Here is a 17,580-nt window from a genome sequence, read left to right on the forward strand (position 1 = left end):
CTCTCATCACCTGGTACCATGATGGCATCATCACCTTCATACAAATGAGGCTTAAAGACACAACAGGCTTTTCAATCCAAGGATGCATGACTTTTTGCTCTGGTCTGAGGCTCTTGTCTTATGATTCACAAGGTTTCCTTAAATGCAGTTTCTTCACCTTACATGAATTGAATCCTGGCTAGCTGCGTCCCTCCATCCTGCATCTGTGTACTTGGTCTTAACCTTGTTTCCAGGACTTTCTGGCTGACTCTCCTAACTGAAGTCACTGACTTTTTCATGTATTTCCTGACAGCAATAAATGAACTTTTCCCATTGATTTTTGGATTAAATTATTTTTTCAATACCCCCAACAAGCTGCATTGATTGAGTCAGGTTTTTTTTTTTTTTATTAATTATTTCTACCAAATACTTATGTCCTAATAATCTAATGAGTTTTTAGAGAACTGACAGAAAGAAACTGTTAGGAAGTTTCTGGAAACAAGATAGAAATCAAAGGAAATAAGTAAACGTACTTTGAAAACTATAAAACACCACTATTCAAATAATCACATACATATGTGCATGCAAACATATATATATATATATATATATATATATATATATATATATATATACACACACACACAAATGTATATATGAAACTTCTCTGTTTTTTGTAAACTTGTAAAAACATTTATTAAATACAATAAAACCTTGGATTGTGAGTAACTTGTTCTGCGAGTGTTCTGCAAGACGAGCAAACATTTCTAGTAAATTTTAACTTGATAAATGAGCGATGTCTTAACAATACCAGTAGTAAGTGATGCCGAATGTCACATGATCACCACTGAACCAAAGGTTCTTGAAATTTGCTTTTGATATACAAGTGCTTTGGATTACAAGCATGTTTCTGGAACAATTATGCCCATAAACCAAGGTTTTACTGTACTTACTATGTAAGGGATGCAGTGATTGCAGGCACCTTCTGATAGTTGAAGTAGAGGAAGCCAGGAACACTAGGAGAGAGTAGTAGGAGCTAATTAGATAGGGTGGCAGGGGACAATTCATATAGAATTTTGCAGGATTTTAACTGCATTCTAAATTTAATAAGATGTCAGTGCAGGGTGGTAGAACAAATGGAGAGAGCTTGACTGGAGGAGATCTGTATTCTAGATATTTCTAATACAATTGTACCTGATTTGTTATTATTTAAGTTTTCTCTGTATTTTTTCAGGACTCCCCAGGGTTTTTGAACACTTGTACTTGAGACTAGTTTTGAATATCTTTCCCTAAAAACTACACCAAAGGATGAACTTACTGACAGAAGACTGGTCTGGGGTGACCTGAAAACCCCATCCAGGCATATAATTGGATATATTATGCTTTGGGAAACTTTCATATGTGGGGAGCAGGGCATGTAGCAAAAGTTCCCATCTAATCCCCTCGTAGGTATTGCCCACAACTGGTGAGTGGTGTCTTTCATGTCCTCAACTGGGAAACACATCTCTTACCACCTCCATTTCAGGGCTGGCATCTGTACAGAATCAAAAGCAAGAAAGACTTACATTTTAACAGTTGATTCAGCATGTAGATCTCTTACTCATCCTCCATTTTACTTACTTATCATTCTCTAATAATGAATTGTGTCAAATTTTCCTAATTTGTTATTTTTCTATTTTTTAAACTTTGCCTTCACGGTTAAACACACACACACACACACACACACACACACACACACACACACGCACACAGCAAAAAACAGTTGACTAGGAATGAAAGATTGTTCAAAATGCTCATAATATGTATTAGTATACATGTGTTTAAAAATGTGACAGGTAATTAGTTTTCCATAATGTAGGATTCTGGAAAGCTAGTTTACAATGAATAATGTATCTGGAAGAGCACAGCCATTAGTCTGAACCTCTAGGGCTTTTCAGTTTCAAGAGAGAAAATATATTCTGTATATAATTGCATGGCATTTTCAGTGGCTGCAGAAATACCAGTAACTAAGTACCTTTGATTATAATATTAACAAAAATTTGGCAAGGTACTTAGCAATTTTTAGTAAATGCAATACATTCATAACTAGCAGGATATTATAAGTATTCCTAAAGTGGTCTTTAAATATTAAAATGAACATCTTTCTAATCCTTCTTTGACTCTAATCTAGAAGTAGAAATTCAAATTTTGCTGAGAAGAGAAGATTCCCACACCAGCCTGAAGAATTAACATCATGCCAAATATATGAAGGAGTCTGTAGGGGAAGTTTAAGAGAGCTTCTCTCTGTGTCATATAACCAAAATGGAATGTTTCCTGAGGCATCAAACTGTGATAAATTATCTGTTCCAGAATGCTTAAAAAAAATAAAATTATGCACTGATTTTAGTTAATAATGTACTCCATTGTTCTTCCTCAGTTCTCTGGGGCGTATCTCATAACCTAGGGAAAGAAACAGGCAGGAAGCAATTAATTACAATAGAGTCAGATACTTTCAGTAGTAGAAGAAACAAAGTAGAAACCAATCCTGATTTTCCTATTCTAGTTTCAGTCCTTTGACTGATGTGCAGGAGGTCACTGTATCCAAGATAGGGCTTCCTGAAACATAGTGAGATGTATAGTATGTGTAAGGCCATGGAGATGAATTGGTGTAAGTAGCCATGCTGGGTAGAGCCTATAGATATTTTTAGCTGGGTGGTATGCATATATACAGGTTATCTGGGGTTCATGAAGTTACCTCCCCAGTTTGTAGGCATTGGCTTCTGGTTTATAAAAGAGCAATTCTGTATTTACAAAGTGGCAATTCAGTCACATCTGGAGTTAGGATTCTGAGGACTATGTACAGACAGATCTTATTTAACAACCAAGATTTTTTAACCTCTGCCCATTGGATCATCTGCAGCTAGGCCAGGTACCCCCATGTTGGATAGAGAGTTTCCCATGGCTGCAACAAGAGGCCTGGTCACTGGCCCCTCCAAGTACTTTCTAACCTTGGCAATGAGTTCAGAGGCCATCCCTTCTCTACATCCTGGGAACTGAGCTATATAGAGGTTAGGCATACATTTCTTCCTGTGTGTAAATCCTCTCACTAATTAGCTCCTTTCTCTCTGATGACGGTGCTCTGTGTACTATATACTAACCACCTACAACCAGGGAGAGAGAAAGGGCCCAGCCTAACGTGGCAAAAATCCTGAGGCTTCACATAACACATCTTCTGATCTGTGGTCTGGCACCTCTTATTAATTATCTGAAAGAACAGCTGAGTGGAGGGAGTCTTAGTGTTTGCCCTAGAACCTTGAACCCTTGAAGAGTAGGTTGATCAGAGTTTTGGTTTTTGTTTATTTTTTAAATTGTTCAAAATAAGGCTCAAGGAAAAACTGGCTTGCTCAAGAACACGGAGAGTTGACAGCAGTCATTTATTCAAGTATTCAAAAATTATTTATTGAGGGGCGCCTGGGTGGCTCAGTTGGTTAAGCGTCCAACTTTGGCTCAGGTCATGATCTGGTGGTTTGTGAGTTCAAGCCCCACGTCGGGTTCTGGGCTGACAGCTCAGAGCCTGGAGCCTGCTTCAGATTCTGTGTCTCCCTTTCATTCTGCCCCTCTCCAGCTTGTGCTCTGTATCTCTCTCTCTCAAAAATAAATAAACATTAAAGAAAAAGAAATATTCAAAAACTATTCATTGAGTACCCCCAACCCTATTTTTGAAACTTTAAGATGTATATTTTTTTCACATTTTGAAATTTCTGAAATCAGGATCGGTCTTAGAGTTGCTGTCTACTAGGCCTTGACTGCCATAAGCACCAAAACTTGCACACTGAATGTCACCTTCTGGGAAGAAAATCTCAAAGACAATAATGAAGCGATCTTTCAAGAAATACTGCTTCACTGACACTCTTGATGGCACAGACAATGGTAAGGTGTGGGAAATACTGTATACTGGCAACGTGTCATTGAATATTAATACTGAAAACTTGCACTTCAAGTTGTTTCAAGAATAGCTTAACCAGGGCGCCTGGGTGGCTCAGTTGGTTGAGTGACTGACTTTGGCTCAGGTCATGATCTCAGTTTGTGGGTTTGAGCCCCACGTCGGGCTCTGTGTTGACAGCTCAGAGCCTGGAGCCTGCTTCGGATTCTGTGTCTCCCTCTCTCTCTGCCCCTCCTCACTCATGCTCTGTCTCTCTCTGTCTCAGAAATAAACATTAAAAAAAAAAAAAAAAAAAAAAAAGAATAGCTTAACCGATTTATTTTGCTTATATTCCCATTTTTAGAGTGTGTACACTAATATATATGATAAATCTATGGTCTTTCTAAGTAAATCTAAAAGAGCTTCTCAGTAAATTAAAACAAAAAGTCTAACGTGACAAGACAGCATGTCCCATAGTTTAAATGGCAGCATTTTTAAATTCTGACATACAGGAAGTGATGGTGTATCTTACAATTGATGTCATCTTAGGTTCAATGACATATGGTATATTCCTGACTCTCTTCTAGATGCTGACTGTTCAGCCATAAAGAAAGACAGATAACACCTCCGAAGCTTAAATTCTAAGAGGATAATCAAAAGAAACAAGGAAAATCTCTAGTGAGTGGTAAGTGCTAGGTAGAAAATTAGGATTAGGTGATGTAAAAAAGAGGGCCTGGGTGGCTTCTTTAGATGACCAAGTTTCTCACCTTGTGGTGGTGACTTTAGGCTAAAGAAGTAATAATACTAGATGGGCAGAAGAGTCAGGACCAGAAGAGTTTCCTAAATACCAGCATTCTTGCCAACATACCTGGGCTGGATGATGGCTTAATGATTGTGCCAAAGCCTATTTTAAAATTTCACTCTGGTGGCATTATTCTTATTTCAAAGTAAATGTGGACTTTAGAGCAAACCACTGCATCTGGTCATTTTAAATGGAAATATAACTATCTTAGATAGGTGGTATTTTAATGCAATTAAACACATCCAAGTTTTAATGCAATAAGTGATATTGGGAGAATGAACCTTGAACATCTTTGTGAAATGCAGAGAAGGAAGGAAGGATGGATGGGAGGGAAGAAGGGAGGAAGAGAGGAAAGGAGGAAAGGAAAGGAAGAAAGGGAAAGATGGAAAGGAAAGGAAAGGAAAGGAAAGGAAAGGAAAGGAAAGGAAAGGAAAGGAAAGGAAAGGGGAAAGGGAAAGAAAAAAGAAAGAAAGAAAAGAAAGATGAAAGAAAGAGAGGCAGGCAGGCTTCATGTCAACTTTCTTACCCAACAATACTTTTGCCAACGCTTTAAATAATTAGAGAAAACTAATATCATAATTGAAGATTACCAGTTTGGAGTTTGGGCAAAGGGATAATTGACTCCATTGGCTTTTTATTCTTTCCAAAATTGATTGTTGTTTAGATAGCAGATATTTAAAACCAGGATGTTTATAAAAGACTCAAATAAAACGTTCTTGGTCAGAGATCTTTTTAAAATATCACATTGAGATTCCAAAAACAAGCCTACAAAAGAAGTGATAAAATTTTCAGACTTTGAAACATTGAGATCAAAGAATAAAATGTTAATAAAAAAGACACACAAGGTAATTCCTAGATAGATTAAAACTCAGATAGCATGACACTAATATGGTAACAAGGTAGTAAAGATACATAAGCACTACAAGAATTAATTGGTTTTTTAGCTTAAACATCCTTCTGAGAGAGAGAGAGAGAGAGAGAGAGAGAGAGAATGCACATTCATGCAAGCAGGGGAGAGGAACACAGGGGGAGGGAGAGAGAGAGAGAGAGAGAGAGAGAGAGAGAGAGAGAGAGAGAGAAAGACAGAGAGAAAATCCCAAACAGGCTCCACGCTCAGTGCGGAGTCCCATGCGGGGCTCAATCCCATGACACTTGGATCACGACCTGAGCCAAAATCAAGAGTGAGACACTTTATCTTGGCCTCTAAAAAAATAGTACTTCAATTTTTTTAAAAGAAGAAATTAAAAGTTTTCATTCATTTTACATGTAATGTTTACTTTCCTCTCTTCTGTACCAATCACTGTGCTCATGGCAATAGAACCCTTAACATGCCAAGATTAGCTGAAAAAATATAAAAGCAATTGTAAACAGGTTATTAGTAGTTTGAGACCTAAAATCTGAGGGGTAAAGTTGTACCTGTGTCCATCCCAATGAATATCAAAGAAAATTGGTCTCTAGTTGGGACATTAAGTGGCAGTCCCTTAGGTTCATGCCTCTGCAACATGATGAGAATAAATCTTAAAGGTTTCTCTGGAAAATGCCCAAGGGGACAAATAGCAATCAACCTGCTGAACCCAGCTGCTACCCACCTCCTTCTACCCATTATGAACTGATGCTTTAGCTTCTATTTCCACCATTATAACCACTTTGGTAAATGAGGTGTTTGTGCCAAAGTGCGGAAGAAAGCCTTACAGACCGATAAGCATTTCTAATATCTATATTGGGAACCAATAACAGCTGAGTATTTTATTTCAAAGTGGAGGATTAGGAAACTGATCAATTTAAATTCTGAGGAGGCCCATCAAACATAACTGAGTGTGACCAGGCAAAAACAGAAATAATTTCTCCTCAATTTCAGGGGGTGACAAAGAGATAGGGATGATAATCTGCAGATAACCAGTTTCTCTAAGTAGCTGAGCAAACACCACCAAGGCAGACAAGAATAATTTAACTAGATGACTCTTCTATTAAAACATATGTGTGTGTGTTTGTGTCTTTGTAGGAAATTAAAGAGTTTTAACTCCATCCTTATGCCAAAACAAATCCATCTTGTTCCCTCAACCTCATCTCTAATAGCTTCTTTGAAAATCTTATCTGTGAGGATAAAATGCTTGGTGTGACTGATAGCAATGCAAAGGGAAAAAAAAAATGTTTCTAACCATTATGGATTCTGGGTCATTATTCATTCTAAACTACAGATGTAATCAATTTGCTAAAATAATCTCATATAAATAATTTCCTGTCAAGAAAACATTACTGCAAAGGATATCAAGTTTTCCAATTAAGCATTTATACTTAAAGTTATTTCAAAAACCATCATAATGAAAGCACTATATTGATATACTAGAGGAGAATCTTTAATTATACAATGTCTATTTTTGCTGGGGCAGTATACTTTCTATGAATTGATCTACTTAAATTCCACAGTTGAGAATTACGTCTGTGAAACATATATAATTCTATTGTATAGCAATGAAAAATAAACCAACCTTATCAACAATTCTAAATCATAATAATAAATAATTACTAAGAAGCTGTACAATTTCACCATACATAATTTGCAAATTCATTATTTCTTTTTAAGACTGACAAGGATGTTGTGAATTAGGGTGAAGACTATTATTCCAATTTTCAAGTGAGATTATTATGTTAAATGGCTTTCCAAAGCCTAATTGTAATAAGTAGAAGATCTGGCATTTAAGGCCAGTTTTTCTTACCCCTAATCCAGGATTATTTTCACTATTCTATTTTCCTAATGTCTGCAAAATTCATTCATTAATCCAGAGGTTCTAGTTCTCTGCTAGGAACTGTGGTACAATTCTGAGGAAAAAAAAACAATATCATGAACCTAAAATTCTATAATCAACTAAATTAAATTGAAAGTGAAGGTGGATTAAAAACAATTTTAGATACAAATTTTTATCGAAAGATAAAAATCGGAATAAACTAACTTCTAAAAAACATACTTGAGATGCAAGGAAAATGAACCCAGAAGAAAGGAATGATATGCAAAAAGTAGTAGGTAGACATCATAAAAGCACATTGGTAATCTCAGTAAATATTTATAATAGTCAAACAACCATAATGTGTACATTTTAAAATGTTAGAATTAAAAATCATAGACAACAACATTAAGTCCCAGCTTATTTGGGAGAAGGACAGAAAGGAGGCTCTAAGTTTAGACTTGTTGGAGAAATAAAAATGTTAACTATATATGGGCGCTAGGCTGAGTAATGGCCCCCAGAGACAGCCATGTCCGAATCTCCAGAGCCTGTGAATATTATTTTATATGACAAAGGGACGTTGCAGCTGGGATTAAGGATCCTGAGACGGGACAACACTGGAATGTTCAGGTGGGTCTTAAATGTAATCATAAGTGTCCACATAGGAAATGTGATGAGAGCAGAGACAGAGTCAGTGTAATGACCAAAGCAAGACGCTAAACATCTGCCTTTAAAGATGGAAGTCTCAGAGGTGGAAAAGAAAAGGAAGAGATCCATGCCCGAGAGCACCTGGAAGAAGCATGACCCTGCTGTCACCCAGGATACTGCTATCAGACTTCTGGCCTCTAGAACGGTACAAGAATAAATGTGTGTTGTTTTAAACCCCCTAATTTGTGGTAATTGTTACAACAGCCATAGGAAAGATATACTAAAAATGTGGGCATAATAACTAAGAGAACAGATGTGGAATATACTATTTATTTTCTAAGAATACCTATGCCTCCACTTGTGTTTCTAGGGGTGATTTTTATTAAAATAGTATTCCTGGGCACTCGGGCCACTCCTTCTCACTCTTGTCTGGGAGAGTCAAAATTACTTCTCTGAATGATAGTTTAGGCAACAAGGCAACTTGTTGGTTTGCAAACCGGTCCCTGTACACTGAGGGCAAGGAGAGACTGAAGAAAGAGCCAGCCTACTCCAGACCGGCAGGTAACAGTCTTAATAAGCAAGGAAACCTGTATAGGAGGCTTGCCATAAGACAAGAAAGTTTCTTTTTTTTTTTTTTTTTCAAAGTTTATTTATTTTTTTGGGACAGAGAGAGACAGAGCATGAACGGGGGAGGGGCAGACAGAGAGGGAGACACAGAATCGGAAACAGGCTCCAGGCTCCGAGCCATCAGCCCAGAGCCCGACGCGGGGCTCGAACTCACGGACCGCGAGATCGTGACCTGGCTGAAGTCGGACGCTTAACCGACTGCGCCACCCAGGCGCCCAAGACAAGAAAGTTTCCATACCTGCCCGCCGGACTCTTAGAAGTTTAAATGGAGGATTTAACTGGTTTCAGTCATGTATACTGCCCAGATGGTCTCAACAACCCCTTACTCTCATAAGGCTATGTCCTTGGAACAGCTCCCACTTGGGAATGGTGGGCAGAACATACATTCCAAGGACAGGGAGAGAGTGAGGAGCCTCTAACTGCCCAGATCCAGCTCATGAGTCAACAGTGGTCATATCCTCTCGATGACCTCCTCCAACATAACTGAATGCTTAGCTCAGCCCCTTCTAATCTTCTTCCTCCCTTGGGATCTGCTTATCAGGAGAGAACATACATTCTGTTCTGCTCAACTTTGTCCCTGAGGAAGGAGTTCTGTGGTTACTCAGCACTACTAGGGACCAGGTAATTCTGCCTAATTCAGAGACAACAGACTTAGAGTCACATTCTCCAAAACCTTTGTTAGTAATACAGGTGGTATTTGACCTCTGTCTGCCTTACTCTCTTGTCTATCTCTCAGTTGCTTCAGAACACACAAGAGGAAAAAGGAAGATATTACTTATTAGCTTTTTGAAATTTGAATTTTCAAACAGATAACAAAAGAACAAAGTGGGAGGACTTGATAATTCAACAGAAAACACAGAAAGAGACAACAAAAAGAAGCAAAGGAATGGTGGACCACACATAAGACACAATCAGAACAAAAATCCACAGGGCATTTAAATATATATGAGTTGGGGCAAAAAGCATACCAGCCAAAAAGCAACCCAAAGAAAAGTGCTACATCAATGTTCATATTGCTCAAAATATAAATGTGATGTTTACAGGGAATACATTTCACATGAATACAAGATACACTTACATTGGAAAAAGATGTAAAACACAAAGATGATAAGAAATCATAAAATTACATACACCTGAATTCATAGCCTCAAAAATATAAAAAGTAAAAGTACCAAAAGTATAAAGACAAATTGACAACTGCATAATTACAGGGGAAATGTTAATGCTATGTGTCAGTTGGTTATTGCTCCATAAAAATTACCCCCAAACTCTCTGGCTTAAGATAATTGTCAGTTATTGTTATTCATGAATGTGCTCATCAGCTAATTAATTCAAGTGCAAGATGAGCAGTTAAGATGACTTATCTTTGCTCCATGAAGTTTCTCATCTTTTTAAAAAAAATTTTTTTTTCAACGTTTATTTATTTTTGGGACAGAGAGAGACAGAGCATGAACGGGGGAGGGGCAGAGAGAGAGGGAGACACAGAATCAGAAACAGGCTCCAGGCTCTGAGCCATCAGCCCAGAGCCTGACGCGGGGCTCGAACTCACGGACTGCGAGATCGTGACCTGGCTGAAGTCGGACGCTTAACCGACTGCGCCACCCAGGCGCCCCTGAAGTTTCTCATCTTCTAGCAGACTGGCCAGGGCTTGTTTGCATGGCATGGTAGAGGTTCCAGAGAGAAAGCAGACACACACAGTACTGGGATCTAGGCTCAGAATAGGTGCATCAATACTTCTACCATGTTCTGTTGGCCAATGAACGCAGAAGGCCTACCCAAAGTCACCACACGGGGAAATAGATTAGACCTCTTGATGGGAGGAGCTGCAAAGTCACAGTTTCACAGAGGTCATTATGCAGGGCATTCAATGTAATCAATATACCATGCTCACCTCTTTCAGATATTGATAAATCAAGGGGACAAAAATATTGGTAAGGATGTAGAAGAGTTAATAATTAATAAGCTTGATTTTATAGATACTTGATGATAGATGATAATACATGATACAGAGATATACGATCTTGTATGCAACAAATAAACAAATTTTCTTTCCAAGTACATACGAAACAGTTACGCAAATTGAACTGAAAAGCAACAGGGAATTTTCAAGAATTTCCAAAGAATTTGTCACTTAGATCACAATATTTTATTATAGGGCAACTTAATTAGATAACAACAAAGTGAAAGAAACTCATACATTTGGAGATTAGAAATACACTTTTAAATAATTTATAGACTAATGAAGAAATCACAATGGTAACTATAATATTCAGATTTAAAATAAATAAAAATGCTGTAAAAAAACTTGTGGAATTGGAAACCAATTTGACAATAAATTTCATATATTATAAAAAAAAAACTTGTGGAATGATAAAAGAACAACTTCAGAGGAGTTTATAACTATAGATACAGTTATTAGGAACTAAGAAAGACTGACAGTAAACAAGCTTAAGCACTCACAGCAGGAAGTTGATAAAGCCTAAAGAAAGAAGAATGAAAAAAATAAAAATAACTTGATTGCAATCATTTAGAGAATATTCTCCAACCACAAAGTAGTTATGCTAGTTTTCTTGAAGTAAGAAATACTGTAACTTATTCCTAAGTATTTCATATATTTTCAATATACAAATCTTGCACTTTTGGGATGGGGTGCCATTATACCTAAGCACTTCATAACAACGTACTTAGGCTATTTGAAGATAGACTGTGGTAAATTAAAAGTATATATTGAAAAATCGAGGGGCGCCTGGGTGGCTCAGTTGGCTGAGTGTCTAACTTCGGTTCAGGTCATGATCTCACAGTTTGTGAATTCGAGCCCTGCAATGGGCTCATTGCTGTTAGCACAGAGCCTGCTTTGAATCATCTGTCTCCATCTCCCTCTGCCCCTCCATTGCTTGCACTCACTCTCTCAAAAATAAATAAACATTAAAAAAGAAAGAAAGTCTAGAACAACTAAAACTTTTTAAAGAAGAGATATCACTTGTATGGCAATAGTGAAAATAAAATGAAATCAGAAAGAACTTGAGGGCATTATGCTAAATGAAATTAAGTCAGACAGAGAAAGACAAATACTGTATGACATTACTTACATGTGGAATTTTAAAAAATCAAACATGCTTCTTAATTTCCATATATGAGTGAAATCATGATATTTGTCTTTCTCTAACTTACTTCACTTAGTATTATACTCTCTAACTCCATCCGTGTTGTTGCAAATAGTATGATTTCATTCTTTTTTTATGGCTGAATAATATTCCATTGTGTATATATATATATACATACATACATATATATACCACATCTTTTTTTTTTTTTTTCAATGTTTATTTATTCTTGGGACAGAGAGAGACAGAGCATGAACGGGGTAGGGGCAGAGAGAGAGGGAGACACAGAATCGGAAACAGGCTCCAGGCTCTGAGCCATCAGCCCAGAGCCCGACGCGGGGCTCGAACTCCCGGACCGCGAGATCGTGACCTGGCTGAAGTCGGACGCTTAACCGACTGCGCCACCCAGGCGCCCCATATACACCACATCTTTATTCATTCATCTTTCAATGGACACTTGGGCTGCTTCCATAGTTTCACTATTGTAAATAATGCTGCAATAAACTTAGAGATGCATATATCCTTTCAAATTAGTGTTTTTTTTATTCTTTGGGTAAAAATACTTAGTACTGTGATTACTGGATCATAGAGTAGTTCTATTTTTAATTTTTTGAGGAACCTCCATATTGTTTTCCACAGTAATTGCACCAGTTTGCATTCTTGCCAAAAGTGCACAAGGGTCCCTTTTTCTCCACATCCTCTCCAACACTTGTTTCTTGTGTGTTTAAGAAATGAAACAAATGAACAAAGGTGGGGCGGGGGGGGGGGGGGGGAAGGAAAGATAAACCAAAAAAACAGACCCTCAACTATAGAGAACTAACAAGTGGTTACGAATGAGAAGATGGGTGGGAAGATGAGTGAAATAGGTGAAGGGGATTAGGAGTACACTTATCTTGATAAGCACTGAGTAATGTATAGAATTGTTGAATTACTGTATTGTACACCTGAAATGAATACAACACTATAATGTTAACTATACTGGAATTTAAGAAATTTTTTTAATTTTAAAAATTTGAACTTCTATAGTAGTGACTATAGGAATCAATACTGTATTATGAACATCAAATTTGCTAATCAAACTATATCTTAATTATTCTCAAAACAAAAAAAAAGAAATTATATTTATGTGAGCTGATGGGGTATTAGCTAACACTACAGTGGTAATCAAATTGTAATATATAAATATATCAAATCACCATGTTGAACACCTTAAACTTATATAATGTTACATGCCAATTATATCAATAAATTAATAATAAAAATTTTAAAATAAAAAAGCTGAACTCATAAAAACAGAGTAGAATGGTGATTACCAGGGGCTGGGCATTGGGGAAATGTTGCTTAAGAGCACAAACTTGCAAATAGTAAATAAATAAATCCTGGAGATCTTAGCACAGCACACTGATAATAGTCAACAATACTGTACTATAAACTTCAAAGTTACCAGAAGACTGTATCTTAATTGTTCTCATCACAAATAACCTATCTGGAAAATCCAAAATACTTGGAAATTAAACAACATTCTTTTAAATAAACCATTAGTCAGAGAGAAAGCTAAAAGTATTACAAAATATTTTTAATTTAAGGTAAATAAAAAGAAAAACAATGCATCAAAATTTTTGGATCCTATTAGAGAAGTGTATAGGGGAAATGTATCAGATTAAATGCTTGTATTAGAAAAGAAGCAAAGCTTCAATGATGTTTTCACCTTAAGAAAGTAGAAAAATAAGGGCAAATTAAACCAAAAGCAAGTATAAAGAAGAAAACATAAGGAGTAGAACCAAATGAAATTGAAAAAAGAGAAAAACCAAGAGAGAAAAATCAATGAAGTTGAAAGCTGGTTCTTTGAAAAGATCAATAAATGAGATGAACTTCTACCTAAACTGATCAAGAAAAAAAGTGAGAAGCCACAAATTCCCAATATGGGGAATGAAAGAGGATACATCACTACAGAACCCACAGGTATTACAATGATAATAAGGGGTGCCTGGGTAACTCAGTCAGTTAAGCATCCAACTCTTGATTTCTACTCAGGCCATGATCTCACGGTTCATGAGATTGAGCCCCCCATCAGGCTCCGCACTGGCAGCATGGAGCTTGCTTGGGACTCTCTCTCTCTCCCTCTGTCTCTGCCCCTCCCCAGTGTGTTCTTTCTCTCTCAAAATAAATAAACATTTTAAAAAATGATTTAAGAATGTGAACAAAGTTTTAAGACTCAGCAAGGAGTATGGAGCCTGCTTGGGATTATCTCACTCCCCCTCTCTCTCTACCCCTCCCCAACTTGTGCCTGCTCACACACACACACACACACACACACACACACACACACACACTCTCTCTCTCTCTCTCTCTCTCTCTCTCTCTCTCTCTTTCTCTAAATAAATAAACAGACTTAAAAAGAATTTTTTAAAAGATAGTAAGAAAATAGTATTAACTTTTTGCCAATAAATTTGACAGTCTAGAAGAAATGGACAAATTCCTTAGACACGAACTACCAAAGGTTGCACAAGAAGAAAAAGATAACCTGGATAGCCCCATATCTATTAATAAAACCAATTTATACTTACAGATATTTCAACAAAGAATACTCAAATTTGCCAGTGTTGTGGCAAATTCTATCACGCATTTATGGAAAAACTAGCATCGATTATAGACAAACTCTTCTAGAAAATAGAAAAGGAGGGAACATTTGGTTTAACATTCGAAAATCAGTAAGTGTAATTCACCATATCAACAAACTAAAGAAAATTCATATGATCATCTCAGTAAATAAAGAATAAGCACTTGACAAAATTCAAAGAAGGTCTTGGAAAAACCCACAAATAACATCATATTTAATAGTGAAAGACTGAATGTCTTCCCCCCTGAGATCTGGAAGAAGGTTAGGATGCCCATTTTTACCAATGTGGGGAACAAAGGCAGAAAGAAATGCAGATAAAATTAAGTTTCCTTATAACCTGCAGCCCACAGACAAACATTTAAGACAGGCAGAATAAGACATTATAAGCTCCTCCAGGAGCTCCCAACTGTTTTAATGCTAATGCTTTGCTAGAGGGAAAAACAACCTTAGTCTGACAATGGGTAGGCTTCCAGGATCCTGTGATTCTTCCTTGACCTAAGAAGGTCCTATTGGAAACATCCCCTTAACTTTACTTCCCCCAACTCCCAAGAGCATAATCAATTGCTCTTCACAATCTTCAGGTACCTACATCCTGTACCTGTCCCTGTGCTATAATAAAACCATCTTTTTTGTACCCAAGAAGTCTCAAGAATTCTTTCTTGGCTGGAGGCTCTGAACCCTAACATTTCCACATCACTTACCATTCCACATTATACTTAATATTTAAACCACTCTACATAATACTTAATATTTTAATAAGGTAATTGTTAATAAGGCCAATTAAGTATAGAAAAAAAATAAGTAAAAGTCATTCAGAGTCTCAATGAACAATCATGACAATGAATGTCTACATAAAAACCCCATATAATAACAACAACAAAAAGCTACTAGAATCAATGCACAACATAAAAAATCAATTCTATTTGTATACACTAAAAATAGCCACTGAAAATTAAAATTAAGGCAGTGCACCCTGGTCCCAAAAATCTGTCTCTTGCTTCAACAGTATTTAGATGAAACAAACCCAGGGCTGCCCCTTATACTAGCCTCCTGCCACCTGCCCCCAACCTTCCAGAGGCATCTTCTCTGCCACCCTCTGCCCCTGGGATCAGCCAACACCCTATTCTGAGCTTAGCTCCTTATTACCCATCAAGCATGAGCTCCCAGGTTCTTCAGATATTCCACTGGTGGGGGCCACTGTCAACCACCTGGTCCACATGTACCTAAGGGCCTCCTACAGCTGCTACCATGTGGCTTGAGAGGGTGGGTGCCAGCTGGCTGAGGAGAAGCGGGAGGGCGCTGAACGTCTCTAGAAGATGAAAAACCAGCACAGAAGTGTGGAAGCCTCTTTTCCAGGACGTGCAGAAGCTGTCCCCAGATGAGTAGCATAAAACCATGGAAGCCACGGAAGCAGCCAGGGTTCTGGAGAAGAACCTGAACCTGGCCCTTCTGCATCTGCGAGACCCAGCTTCTGTCTGCACAGATGCCCATCTCTGTGACTTCCTGCAGAACCAGTTCCTACATAAGGAAGTGAAACGCATCAAGAAGATGGCCACCACCTGACTCACCTCCACAGGCTGGACACCTCCAGGCTGGGCTGGGAAGGTATCTCTTCCTCTTGGAAAGCCTCCAGAGCTCTGCAGCCTCAGAGTGCCCCTCTAGCATCCCCCTGGTGCCAGGACTTGTGCCTGAGACTCTCTCCCTTCAGCCACTAGGCAGCATTTTAAGCATCCCAGAGCCTTCTCCCAAGCTGTGAACCAAATGTAAACAAAAAAGCTCTTTACAGCAGAAAAGAAAAGATCATTGCAGCTTCTGGGTGGCTCAGTTGGTTAAGCACCCCACTCTTGGTTTCCGCTCAGGTCATAATCTCACAGTTCATGGGTATGAGCTCTGCATGGGGCTTTGTGCTGACAGCGGGGAGCCAGTTTGGGATTTCTCTCTCCATCTCTCTGCCCCTTCCTGACTTTCTCTCTCTCTCTCAGTAAATAAATAAACATTTTTTTAAAAAGAAAATTAAAATTAAAATAGTACCACTTATAATAGAACCAAAAAAACATAAAGTACAGTGTGGAAAATCAAATAACTATGTTCTGGGTAAGGAGATTATAGGGAATGTATCATACTGCTTTCTGGACATGATGAAAACAGCTGACCAGTATCTAGTTAACGTGTATTTGGGGGTTGGGTCATGCCTGTGCTCATGAATTCCTTAGACTATGTGATCTATGGAATATCTTATAGTGTTCTCCACCCAGCTCTCAGCATCTGCTCTTTTGTAGTCTCAGGAACACCTTGGTTTTTTTTGCATATTTTCTATGCTTTCTATACATTCTTACTGGCATGTTGCATAATGTTTTCCCTACATTGTATACCTAAGATACAGGAGCTTGAGAGCAGCTTAGGGAGACTTCCCTTAGCTTCCCTCTCACCTCTCTTGACTTGTGGAGTCTTGAGTAATCCTTTCTGCCATCCTCTGTATTGATGGACAAAGTCAAAAGCCGAACCCACAACTGGTGACCCTGACATGACAGTGATAGGTTCCAGAGGAAGCTCATCAGGTGGCAGAATCGACACGTTCAGGAGAAGAAAGTTCCAGACTTCAGACAGACCTCATCCCAGTAAGGGACAGCAATACCCACTTGGGATAGCTGCCAACGTGTCTAGTTGAGAGTATTTCTTTTCTCTTCCTTTATCATGGGCCAAAAAAGACAAAGGAACAGCTATTATATTTAAAAACTTTACAGCAGCTTTTAAAGGCAGCTCATTGTACTGTCAAAAAAAGATCAATTAAGTAAATTGTTATGAACAATATGAGACACTTGCCCCTGGTTCCCAGACCATGGTACAGTTGATTTAGATCTATGGGAACAAGTAGGAAAAATTTAAAAAAAAAAAAAAACATGAAAAAGGAGAGAAGGTTCCTGCTTCCATCTTAGTGACCTGGAGTTTAGTCTGAACGGCATTATGTCCCTTACGTGTATCTCCAGAGAAGGAAAAAATTAAGAAAGATAGCCTAACATCCACCTCTCCTATGGCACCTCCTACAATGGAGGACAACTTCCCTCCACCGCCTCTTCCTGTCCCTATTCTTCCCAATATAAAGCCAATACCTATATTGGAGGGACATAAACCATTAGCTATGCAGCAGTGTTTACAAGAGGGATATGCTGCTGGGG

At 38.0% G+C, this 17,580-nt stretch overlaps 1 long non-coding RNA gene across 3 annotated transcripts in view; it reads right to left on the reverse strand.

Moving 5' to 3' along the window:
- LOC123590384 overlaps positions 1-17,580 on the reverse strand; it is a 37,798-nt gene that overhangs the window by 18,059 nt on the left and 2,159 nt on the right. Inside the window, exons 2-3 of one of the 3 annotated variants that reach the window (XR_006708736.1) lie at positions 15,973-16,154; positions 933-2,418 (exon numbers count right to left, since the gene is read on the reverse strand). This is a non-coding gene — a long non-coding RNA (uncharacterized LOC123590384). Of the gene's footprint in view, positions 1-932; positions 4,069-5,272; positions 5,739-15,972; positions 16,155-17,580 lie in introns of those variants that run through there. The other 2 variants (XR_006708735.1, XR_006708734.1) reach the window with 2 other exon arrangements.

Source organism: Leopardus geoffroyi, chromosome B4, assembly GCF_018350155.1.
Source record: "Leopardus geoffroyi isolate Oge1 chromosome B4, O.geoffroyi_Oge1_pat1.0, whole genome shotgun sequence".
Classification (NCBI taxonomy): Eukaryota; Metazoa; Chordata; class Mammalia; order Carnivora; family Felidae; genus Leopardus; species Leopardus geoffroyi.